The sequence below is a fragment of the Oncorhynchus masou genome, chromosome 12, assembly GCF_036934945.1.
Source record: "Oncorhynchus masou masou isolate Uvic2021 chromosome 12, UVic_Omas_1.1, whole genome shotgun sequence".
NCBI lineage: Eukaryota > Metazoa > Chordata > Actinopteri > Salmoniformes > Salmonidae > Oncorhynchus > Oncorhynchus masou.
The window spans coordinates 94,735,978-94,749,272 of record NC_088223.1 but is presented as its reverse complement, the minus strand read 5'-3'; the positions used below and the strand labels follow the sequence as shown (position 1 = coordinate 94,749,272).

Below are 13,295 nucleotides of genomic sequence, written 5' to 3'. Positions count from 1 at the left end.
TCGACTGAGTCAATCACCACATTCTTATTGGCAGACTCGACAGCCTTGGTTTCTCAAATGATTGTCTCGCCTGGTTTACCAACTACTTCTCTGATCGAGTTCAGTGTGTCGAATCGGAGGGCCTATTGTCCAGACCTCTGGCTGTCTCTATGGGGGTGCCACAGGGTTCAATCCTCGGGCCGACTCTCTTCTCTGTATACATCAATGATGTTGCTCTTGCTGCTGGTGATTCTCTGATACACCTCTACGCAGACAAACCATTCTGTATACTTCTGGCCCCTCTTTGGACACTGTCCAGACGAGCTTCAATGACATACAACTCTCCTTCCGTGGCCTCCAACTGCTGTTAAATGCAAGTAAAACTAAATGCATGCTATTCAACCGATCACTGCCCGCACCTGCTCGCCCATCCAGCATCACTACTCTGGACGGCTCTGACTTAGAATACGTGGACAACTACAAATACCTAGGTGTCTGGTTAGACTGTAAACTCTCCTTCCAGACTCACATTAAGCATCTCCAATCCAAAATTAAATCTAGAATCGGCTTCCTATTTCGCAACAAAGCATCCTTCACTCATGCTGCCAAACATACCCTCGTAAAACTGACCATCCTACCGAACCTCGACTTCGGTGATGTCATCTATAAAATAGCCTCCAACACTCTACTCAACAAACTGGATTCAGTCTATCACAGTGCCATCCGTTTTGTCACCAAAGCCCCAAACACTACTCACCATTGCGACCTGTACGCTCTCGTTGGTTGGCCTTCGCTTCATACTCATCGCCAAACCCACTGGCTACAGGTTATCTACAAGTCCCTGCTAGGTAAAGCCATGCCTTATTTCAGCTCACTGGTCACCATAGCAGCACCCACTCGTAGCATGCGCTCCAGCAGGTAGATCTCACTGGTCAACCCGAAAGCCAATTCCTCCTTTGGTCGTCTTTCCTTCCAGTTCTCTGCTGCCAATGACTGGAACGAACTGCAATAATCACTGAAGTTGGAGACTCATATCTCCCTCACTATCTTTAAGTACCAGTTGTCAGAGCAGCTCACAGATCACTGCACCTGCACATAGCCCATCTGTAAACATCCCATCTATCTACCTACCTCATCCCCATACTGTATTTATTTGTCTTGTTCCTTTGCTCCCCAGTATCTCTACTTACACATTCCTCTTCTGCATCTACCATTCCAGTGTTTAATTGCTACATTGTAATTACTTTGCCACTATGGCCTATGTATTGTCTTAACTCCTTATCTTACCTCATTTGCACTCACTGTATATAGACTTTTTGTTTTCTTTTGTTCTACTGTATTATTGCCTATGTTTTGTTTATTCCATGTGTAACTCTGTGTTGTTGTATGCGTCAAATTGCTATGCTTTATCTTGGACAGGTCGCAGTCTCAAATGAGAACTTGTTTTCAACTAGCCTACCTGGTTAAATAAAGGTGAAATAAAAAATAAAAATAAATTAACTTCTTGAAACTCCCCACCCCTGATCCGGGTTTGTGACTAAAGCCTCAGGCTCATTAGCATAACGCAACATTAACGATTTCTGAAAAACGCAAATAAAATTAAAATAATGCGTCTGCTCTCAAGCTTAGCCTTTTCTTAACCACACTGTCATCTCAGATTTTCAAAATATGCTTTTGAACCATAGAAATTGACTAATTTGTGTAAGAGTATGCAAAGCTAGCATAGCATTTTGAGTAGCATTTAGCACGCAACATTTTCACAAAAACCAGATAACCAAATAAATAAAATCATTTACCTTTGAAGAGCTTCTGATGTTTTCAATGAGGAGACTCTCAGTTACATACCAAATGCGCAGTTTTTCCTGAAAGCGTCTGTGTGTAGGAGAAATCGTTCCGTTTTCTACATTGCGTCTGGCTACCGAAACGAACCGAAAATTCAGTCACCTACAACGTAAAACTTTTTCCGGATTAACTACATAATATTGACCGAAACATGGCAAACGTTGTTTGGAATCAATCCTCAAGGTGTTTTTTCACATATCTCTTCATTGGTATGCAGTTCGTGGAAGCTTGCTTTCCTCTCTGTATCCCATGGAAAAATACTGGCAGGTGACTTTTGCGCACCAATTTCGGCGCAGGACACCGGGCGGACACCTGGTAAATGTGGTCTCTTATGGTCAATCTTCCAATGATCTGCCTACAAATACGTCACAATGCTGCAGACACCTTGGGGAAACGACAGAAAGGGTAGGCTCATTCCTCTCGCATTCACAGCCATATAAGGAGACAATGGAAAACAGAGCCTCAAAAATCCTGCTCATTTCCTGGATGCCATCTCATCTTGGTTTTGCCTGAAGCTCACGTTCTAGGGCACGCACAGAGAATATCTTGGTAGTTTTGGACATGTCAGAGTGTTTTCTTTCGAAAGCTATCAATTATATGCATAGTCGAGCATCTTTTTGTGACAAAATATCTTGTTTAAAACGGGAACGTTTTTCATCCAAAAATGAAATAGCGCCCCCATAGATGTAAGAGGTTAAAAAGTAACCATTTCAGTGCAACTTTCATGATATCACTGCGACAAGTGTCGATAGGCATAGCTGGTAAATTCGCTCTGGCTATCTACTCCGATTTCAGAGAATTCTTGTCTAAGTGTGTCAGAAGGCATAATAACTGATGCATTTACGAACGCTCAACACCCGTTGAATATGGCCGGTGTCAGATAACGTTGGCAAAAAAGTGTAAATAATTTGTTTCCAGCAGCACAGTTGCAGTCACCAATGCTCTCGATAACATAAAAACAGCCTAACCAGCTCTGCTAGGGTGAGTAAAACGGTCAGTGAGCAGTTCTCTCATTTGTGTCTGGAAGTAGTTAGCAATCTAGCCAACGTTAGCCAGTTAGCTTGACTGCTATTGTTAGGTCAGAAGGCTCATCAACTCTACTCCTCGGCCAGAGCGTCCAGTGTGGCTTTGAATGCTCCAGAGTGAAACGCTCTGAGTTTACAAATGGACAATCTGACAACACATACTGAGCGCACTCTGAACACACTCTGCCACTCCAGATTAAATTTATGAATACACCCGTAGTATAAACCAGCCTTTAGTCTTGAAATCTTTGGTTATTTAGTACTTGGCCTCACATGTGAATCCTTAAAGAGATGGCTTTAGAGGTTGAGAACAATGCTGAATGGGTGTAGACAAAGAAGAGCTCTCCAGTAGGTGTACCTAAACATTCAAGGCCATTTTCTCAGTGAAGTTACACGTTTATCAACTTTCAAAGCAAAATTACTTTCCCATTGTTTCCTCAACTGTAGTTGTGTGATATACCATTTTTTTGCTCTGAGTCTCTACTTTTTTCCAATGTATAAAACAAAGTTTCAAATATTGGTACATAAACCCGAATCGAGCTGGTTGCACTGTTACGCTGTAGCTGCAACTAAGTAAAACTATTTGTCCTCCAATATTCCACCCGCTAAAACATCCCCTCATCCCAAGTTGGGTTGTCCTCCCAGTGACTGGCTGACCATCCCTGTACACATGGATCCTATGACCTTTAAGAGATAGGGATCAATCCTTTAAAATGAGCACATGGATCCTAGGGCCCTTAAGAGATGGGGGCCCATCCTTTAAAAGAGCAGATGGGTCCTAGGGCCATTAAGAGAGCCGATGGATCCTAGGGCCCTTAAGAGAGCAGATGGATCCTAGGGCCCTTAAGGGATGGGGCCCATCCTTTAAAAGAGCAAATGAATCCTAGGGCCTTTAAGGGATGGGGGCCCATCCTTTAAAATAGCAGATGGGTCCTAGGGCCCTTAAGGGATGAGGGCCATCCTTTAAAAGAGCAGATGGGTCCTAGGACCTTTAAGGGATGGGGGCCCATACTTTAAAAGAGCAGATGGATCCTAGAGCCTTTAAGGGATGGAGGCCCATCCTTTAAAATAGCAGATATATCCTAGGGCCTTTAAGGGATGGGGGCCCATCCTTTAAAAGTACAGATGGGTCCTAGGGCCTTTAAAAAATATATAAAAAAATCTTGCATATCTTTATTTATTCCCACAATTGACGAATAATATGCGTAATAATATAAGCACTTCTATGAAGGATTGTTGTCGATAACAAGGACCGGCAGTAGGAATTCTACATTTTTGTCAACAGATGTGGGATGCATACACTCACTCACCCTACCACTCCCAAACAAACACCTATTCCCTCTATCCCAGCCATAGATCGACCCATGTTTGTTTGTTTGTTTATATTGTGTGTGTGTTTGTCATATCAAATTTTATTTGTCACATGCGCCGAATACAACAAGTGTAGTAGACCTTACCGTGAATGCTTAATTACAAGCCCGTATTAACCAACAATGCGGTTCAAAAAAATGTACTAAATAAATTTAAGTTAAAAAAAGAGAGAAGTAACACTAAAATAATAATAACGAGGCTATAAACAGGGGGTACCGGCACCGAGTCAATATGGAGACTATATACAGGGGTACCGGTACAGAGTCAATATGGAGACTATATACAGGGGTGCCGGTACAGAGTCAATGTGGAGACTATATACAGGGTGTACCGGCACCGAGTCAATATGGAGACTATATACAGGGGGTACCGGTACAGAGTCAGTGTGGAGGTTATATACAGTGGGTACCGGTACAGAGTCAATGTGGAGGCTATATACAGGGGGTACCGGTACAGAGTCAATGTGGAGGCTATATACAGGGGGTACCGGTACAGAGTCAATATGGAGACTATATACAGGGGGTACCGGTACAGAGTCAATGTGGAGGCTATATACAGGGGGTACCGGTACAGAGTCAATGTGGAGGCTATATACAGGGGGTACCGGTACAGAGTCAATGTGGAGGCTATATACAGGGGGTACCGGTACAGAGTCAATATGGAGACTATATACAGGGGTACCGGTACAGAGTCAGTGTGGAGGCTATATACAGGGGGTACCGGTACAGAGTCAATGTGGAGGCTATATACATGGGGTACCGGCACCGAGTCAATATGGAGGCTATATACAAGGGGTACCGGTACAGAGTCAATGTGGAGGTTATATACAGGGGGTACCGGCACCGAGTCAATGTGCAGGGGTACAGGTTAGTCAAGGTAATTTGTACATATAGGTAGGGGTTTCAGTTTGTATATGTATGTGTGTGTGTGTGTGTGTGTGTGTGTGTGTGTGTGTGTGTGTGTGTGTGTATTTACATTTGTATATTTGTGTTTCAATTGTCAGTCGCAGCAGTGCAGAGCGACAGCTCCTGGCACGTCAGGCGGTTGCTAAGCGACGACAGGTCCTGCGAGGCCCCGCCTACATGTTCTCGGATCCGCCCATCAGCCTCTCGGATGCAGAACAGCGCTTCCTGGAGGCGGCAGAGTATGGCAATATCCCAGAGGTCAGTTACCATGACAGCATTACAGCCCTGTCAAATAAAATACATGTTTATTGGTCACGTGCACAAAATACAGGTGTAAAGGGTACAGTGAAATGCTTACTTGCTAAATCTACTCAACAATGCAGTTCAAGAATAAGGATCCACAATAAGGAACTGTTACCATGAAAATGTTACACCCCTGTCAGTTAAGTCTAAGCCCTGTCTAAGCTGGGGAGGGGTTCTACTAAGCTATATGGAATTGTTTTAAGAAGGTCATACCAAGGATAATTTTGATTAAGAAGACTCCTTATATCCCAAATTAGCCCATACAAACTCATTGAATAACAGATTCACCACATAAAACAACAGATACAGTCCCCCCCCAAAAAAAATCTAAAGGAAGTTTGTTATGAAATGTCTGTACTATATCTGAGAGATAAGAAAGATCAGGAAACATGTAATTTTTTCAACTGGCACGGGGGACATTCAGATGAGTCTTGTGAGTCCTGTGGGCATTCTCGAGCAAAACACCAAAATGTACAGTAGAGTCTCACATTTCCACAGAGGGGTCATATACAGTTAATCGGAAGGTATTCAGTCCTTTTTCAGTTGACTTTTTCTACGTTACAGACTTATTCTAAAATTTATTAAATTGTGTTTTTCCGTCATCAATCTACACACAATACCCCGTAAGCAAAAAAACGTTTTTTAGAAAATGTAGCTAATTTATTCAAAATAAAAAAGAGATATTCAAATCCTTTGTTGAAGCACCTTGACAGTGATTAAAGCCTTGAGTCTTCTTGGGTGTGGCGCTACAAGCTTGGCACACCTGTATTTGGGGAGTTTCTCCCATTCTTCTCTGCAGATCCTCTCAAGCTCTGTCAGGTCGGATGGGGAGCGTCCCTGCACAGCTATTTTCAAGTCTCTCTGGAGATGTTCGATCGGGTTCAAGTCCAATCTCTGGCTGGGCCACTAAAGGACATTCAGAGGCGTGTCCCAAAGCCACTCCTGTGTAGGTTTGGCTTAGGGTCGTTGTCCTGTTAGAAGGTAAACCTTCGCTGAAACATGCATGAGAGCATCAGCTGTTTTGGGAAAGACTGGGTGATCACACTCTCTGCAGTCGATGTGAGTAAGACCTTTAAACAGGTCAACATTCACAAGGCCGCAGGGCCAGATAGATTACCAGGACGTGTTACTGCGAACACGCGTTGACAAAGTGGCAAGTGTCTTCACTGACATTTTCAACCTCTCTCTGTTTGAGTCTGTAATGCCAACATGTTTTAAAACCTCTTCGGTCTAGGGGGCACTATTTTCACGTCCGGATGAACAGTGTGCCCAAAGTAAGCTGCCTGCTTCTTAGGCCCAGAAGCTAGGATATGAACGCAATTGGTCGATTTGGATAGAAAACACTCTAAAATGTATAAAACTGTTAAAATTATGTATGTCAGTTTAACAGAACTTATTTGGCAGGCGAAACCCCGAGGACAAACTGTCCAGGAATTTTCTTTTTTGAGGTGACTGTGTTTTCAATTGGTTTTCTATGGGAATCTAGATTTCTGAGGTATCTGGTTGCAGTTTATATGGCTTCCACTAGATGTCAACAGTCTTTAGAAATTGGTTGACTGATTGACTTACAGAAAACGTTTGACCTCTGTCATTGCCAAAAAAGGGTATATAACAAACTTTTGTTATTTACCAAATACTTTTTTCCACCATAATTTGCAAATAAATTCATTAACAATCCTACAATGTGATTTTCTGGATTTTTTTTCTAATTTCGTCTATCATAGTTGTAGTGTACCTATGATGAAAATTACAGGCCACTCTCATCTTTTTAAGTGGGAGAACTTGCACAATTGGTGGCTGACTAAATACTTTTTTGTCCCACTGTAGTCTTGAGTTAATTCGGGAAACGGTAACTCATTAAACAAACTTTTTCCATGGTGCCCCAAGATACTAATGGGTTGATTGTTATATGATTAATTTAATCACATAATAATTCAACATTGTTAATTATTCGATAAATAGCATGTCATCACATTAATGATAGTCACGTCATGACAGGTCATAATAGTTTGAAGGCAGTTCGGAAGCTACAGACGATTTTGTGAGAAGACTGATTTTCGGGATGTCTCATGGTCTCACAAACACTGCTGTAGCTCTATATCACGTTTCACTGCAGATGCGGAAGTGTTACATCGGCAGATGCAGTGGATTGAGACGCATTCCAATGCGAAACAAGCGATATCTCTCTCGTTTAAACTGACAGATTTGTATAGGGAATTTTTTATTTTGCCAAATAGATTTTCCATGGGTGCTCGGACATTGACCTTTACATGATATTACAGACCTTTACCATAAAACTCTTTATAAGGCCAAATTATACAGGGGACTTTAGTTTAATGTCACCACAGTGCGTTGTGTATCTGTTTCAGACATTGGGACCAGGCTTAAATTCACCACAGTGCGTTATATCGCTGTTTTTTAACCAGCATTTACTTCTCCCACGAGGTACGACGCATGGTCCTACACATGCCCAGTCTCAACGTGAACGCAGTAGACTACATGGGCCAGAATGCATTGCAGCTGGCGGTGGCCAATGAGCATCTAGAGGTGACTGAGCTGCTGCTTGGGAGAGTGGAGCTATCCAGGGTGGGAGACGCTCTGCTACTGGCCATCAGTGAGTGATTGATTGATTGATGATTGATAGAGAGAGAGAGAAAGAGAGAGAGATACACTTACTCCATTACTCTCTGTGTGTATCCTAGGTAAAGGTTATGTGCGTATAACGGAGGTGTTGCTAGGCCACCGTTCGTTCAGTGACGCGCAGCGCCTGACAGCAAGCCCTGCCCAGGTGGACATGTTGGATGACTTCTACGCTTATGATGAGGATGGGACACGGTGAGAGGGGTGTGTGTGTGTGTGTAATGCTTGTCTGTCTGTGTGTTTGTGTGTGTGTGTCTATGTACGTGTATGTCTAACTCTCTCTAGTTTCTCCCGTGACGTGACCCCAGGGATTCTAGGCCTAGCGTTGGGCCAGTAACCTAAAGGTTGCTAGCTCGATCCCCGAGCTGACAAGGTAAAAATCTATCAATCTGCCCCTGAACAAGGCAGTTCACACACCGTTCCAAGGCCATCATTGTAAATAAGAATTTGATCTTAACTAACTTGCCTAGTTAAATAAAAAAGTCAAATAAAAAATTCTACCAGCTAACACTGATTGTACAAAACATTAAGAAAACTTTCCTAAGATTGACCTGTTGGTCCTCCAGAAAGTGGAGAGCAACACTTATGCAGTTTTACTACATGATACATTTAAAAACTGCATTAAACAGGATTACCTAGACATAAATTAGACAATGTATTATATTTTACGTTATTGGCCCAGAATATTTTTGTGTTATTACATACAGCCGGGGAGAACTATTGGATATCAGAGTGCTGGTAACTCACCAGCACTACCAGAACTACCAGCATCACGAGCAGGGATGACTTTTCTGAAGCAGATCCTTTGTTTGCAACCACCAGGGCAATTGAAAGGATTCCAGAAGCTGACCCAAAACATCGCCGGCGAAGGAGTGGGGTTCTAGTCTGATTTAGGAGGCGAAAACACCACCCACCACCTCCGAGTATATTACTCGCAAATATTTAGTCTCTGGATAACAAAGTTGACGTGCTCAGAGCCCGAGTCTGGAAAGAGCCAGAGAGATATCAGGGATTGTGACATACTCTGCTTCATGGAGACATGGCTCTTTCGGAATATACTGTTAGAATCGGTCAGCAAGCTGGATTCTCAGTTCTTTGCGCAGAAAGGAATAAATATCTCTGGTAAGAAGAAGGGCAGGGGTGCATGTTTCATGATTAATGGCTCATGGTGTAATTGTGATAGGACTTGAGTTCCTGTATGTTTTCGTTCACCCGATCTAAAATACCTCACAATCAAATGTTGTATTATCTCCCAAGAGATTTCTCATCGGTTATAGCCACGGCCGTGTATATTCCCCTCAAGCTGATACCACGACGGCCCTCAAAGAACTTCACTGAACTTTATGCAAACAGGAAACCACATATCCTGAGGATGCATTTATTGTAGCTGGGGATTTTATCAAAGCAAATTTGAGAAAAAAGATGCCGAAGTTCTATCAACACATAGATTCGTGCTGCCAAAACACTCAACAACTGTTACTCCAACTTCCGGGATGCCTGTAAGGCCCTCCACTGCCATCCTTCGGCAAATCTGACCATGACTCCATTTTGCTCCTTCCTTCCTATAGGCAGAAACTCAAACAGGAGGTACCCGTGCTAAGGACTATTCAATGCTGGTCTGACCAATCGGAATCCACGCTTTATGATTGTTAAGACAGGGATTTTGCTTAAGCCCCACCCTCTTCAGCATACAGTTGAAGTCGGAAGTTTACATACACTTAGGTTGGACTCATTAAAACTAGTTTTTCAACCTCTCCACAAATTTCTTGTTAACAAACTATAGTTTTGGCAAGTCGGTTTAGACATCTACTTTGTGCATGACAAGTCATTTTTCCAACAATTGTTTACAAACAGATTATTTCACTTAGAATTCTTCGTATCACAATTCCAGTGGGTCAGAAGTTTACATACACTAAATTGACTGTACCTTTATTAAACAGCTTGGAATACTCCAGAAAATGATGTCCTGGCTTTAGAAGCTTCTGATAGGCTAATTGACATCATTTGAGTCAATTGGAGGTGTACCTGTGGATGTATTTCAAGGCCTACCTTCAAACACAGTGCCTCTTTGCTTGACATCATGGGAAAATCAATAGAAATCAAGACCTCAGAAAAAAATTGTAGACCTCCACAAGTCTGGTTCATCCTTGGGAGCAATTTCCAAACGTCTGAAGGTACCACGTTCATCTGTACAAACAATAGTACGCAAGTATAAACACCATGGGACAATTCAGCTATCATACCACTCAGGAAGGAGATGCGTTCTGTCTCCTTGAGATGATCGTACTTTGGTGTGAAAAGTGCAAATCAACCCCAGAACAACAGCAAAGGACCTTGTGAAGATGCTGGGGGAAACAGGTATAAAAGCATCTACAGTGAGGGAAAAAAGTATTTGATCCCCTGCTGATTTTGTACATTTGCCCACTGACAAAGAAATTATCAGTCTATAATTTTAATGGTAGGTTTATTTTAACAGTGAGGGACAGAATAACAACAAAGAAATCCAGAAAAATGCATGTGAAAAAAGTTATAAATTGATTTGCATTTTAATGAGAGTAGTTGACCCCCTCTCAATCAGAAAGATTTCTGGCTCCCAGGTGTCTTTTATACAGGTAACGAGCTGAGATTAGGAGCACACTCTTAAAGGGAGTGCTCCTGATCTCAGCTTGTTACCTGTATAAAAGACAACTGTCCACAGAAGCAATCAATCAATCAGATTCCAAACTCTCCACCATGACCAAGACCAAAGAGCTCTCCAAGGATGTCAGTGACAAGATTGTAGACCTACACAAGGCTGAAATGGGCTACAAGACCATCGCCAAGCAGCTTGGTGGGAAGGTGACAACAGTTGGGACGATTATTCGCAAATGGAAGAAACACCAAAGAACTGTCAATCTCCCTCAGCCTGGGGTTCCATGCAAGATCTCACCTCGTGAAGTTGCAATGATCATGAGAACGGTGAGGAATCAGCCCAGAACTACACGGGAGGATCTTGTCAATGATCTCACGGCAGCTGGGACCATAGTCACCAAGAAAACAAATGGTAACTCACTACGCCGTGAAGGACTGAAATCCTGTTGTGCCCGCAGGGTCCCCCTTCTCAAGAAAGCACATATACATGCCCGTCTGAAGTTTGCCAATGAACATCTGAATGATTCAGAGGACAACTGGATGAAAGTGTTGTGGTCAAATGAGACCAAAATGGAGCTCTTTGGCATCAACTCAACTCTCTGTGTTTGGAGGAGGAGGAATGCTGCCTATGACCCCAAGAACACCATCCCCACCGTCAAACATGGAGGTGGAAACATTATGTTTTGGGGGTGTTTTTCTGCTAAGGAGACAGGACAACTTCACTGCATCAAAGGGACGATGGACAGGGCCATGTACCATCAAATCTTGGGTGAGAACCTCCTTCCCTCAGCCAGGGTATTGAAAATGGGTCGTGGATGGGTATTCCAGCATGACAATGACCCAAAACACACGGCCAAGGCAACAAAGGAGTGGCTCAAGAAGAAGCACATTAAAGTCCTGGAGTGGGCTAGCCAGTCTCCAGACCTTGATCCCATTGAAAATCTGTGGAGGGAGCTGAAGGTTCGAGTTACCAAAAGTCAGCCGCGAAACCTTAATGACTTGGAGAAGATCTGCAAAGAGAAGTGGGACAAAATCCCTCCTGAGATGTGTGCAAACCTGGTGGCTAATGACAAGAAACGTCTGAACTCTGTGATTGCAACAAAGGGTTGTGATTGCCAACAAGGGTTTTTCCACCAAGTACTAAGTCTTGATTTGCAGAGGGGTCAAATACTTATTTCCCTCATTAAAATGCAAATCAAATTTTATTGTATTTACTTATTATTATTTTTTTGAATTTTACCCCCTTTTTCGCCCCGATTTCGTACTATCCAATTATTAGTAGTTCCTATCTTGTCTCATTGCTACAACTCCTGTACGGGCTCAGGAGAGACGAAGGTCGAGAGTGCATCCTCCGAAACACAACCCAACCAAGCCGCACTGCTTCTTAACACAGAGCGCATCCAACCCGGGAGCCAGCCGCACCAATGTGTCGGAGGAAACACTGTGCACCTGGCGACCTTGGTTAGCGTGCACTGCGCCCGGCCTGCCACAGGAGTCACTGGTGCGCGATGAGACAAGGATATCCCTACCGGGCAAACCCTCCCTAACCTGCACGATGCTAGGCCAATTGTGCGTCGCCCCACGGACCTCCCAGTCGCGGCCGGCTGCGACAAAGCCTGGGCGCAAACCCAGAGTCTCTGGTGTCACAGCTAGCGCTGCGATGCAGTGCCCTAGACCACTGCACCACCTGGGAGGCCCTTGCAAATCAATTTATAACATTTTTGACTTGCGTTTTTCAGGATTTTTTTGTTGTTATTCTGTCTCTCACTATTCAAATAAATCTACCATTAAAATTATAGACTGATCATTTCTTTGTGTGGGCAAACGTACAAAATCAGCAGGGGATCAAATACTTTTTTCCCTCACTGTATGTCCACAGTAAAACAAGTCCTATATCGACATAACCTGAAAGTCCGCTCAGCAAGGAAGAAGTCACTGCTCCAAAACCGCCATAAAAATGCCATACTACGGTTTGCAACTCCACATGGGCACAAAGATTGTACTTTTTGGAGAAATGTCCTCTGGTCTGATGAAAGAAAAATAGAACTGTTTGGCCATACTGACCATCCTTATGTTTGGAGGAAAAAGGGGGAGGCTTGCATGCCGTAGAACACCATCCCAACCATGAAGCACGGGGGCAGCATGTTTGGGGGGGTGCTTTGCTGCATGAGGGACTGGTGCACTTCACAAAATAGATGGCATCATGAGGTAGGGAAATGATGTGGATATATTGAAGCAACATCTAAAAACATCAGTAATGGAGTTAAAGCTTGGTTGTTAATGGGTCTTCCAAATGGCCAATGACCCCAAGCATACTTCCAAAGTTGTGGTAAAATGGCTTAATAAGTACAACAAAGTCAAGGAGTGGCCATCACAAAGCCCTGACCTCAACCCTGTATACATTTTGTGGGCTGAACTTAAAAAGCATGTGTAAGCAAGGAGGACTACAAACCTGATTCAGTTACACCAACTCTGTCAGGAGGAAGGGTCCAAAATTCACCCAACTTATTGTGGGAAGCTTGTAGAAGGCTACCCAAAAAGTTTGACCCAAGATAAACAATTTAAAGGCAAAGCTACCAAATGCTAATTGAGTATATGT

At 43.2% G+C, this 13,295-nt stretch overlaps 1 pseudogene; it reads left to right on the top strand.

Moving 5' to 3' along the window:
• Positions 1 to 13,295, top strand: part of LOC135549439 (short transient receptor potential channel 6-like) — a 63,409-nt pseudogene that overhangs the window by 10,693 nt on the left and 39,421 nt on the right.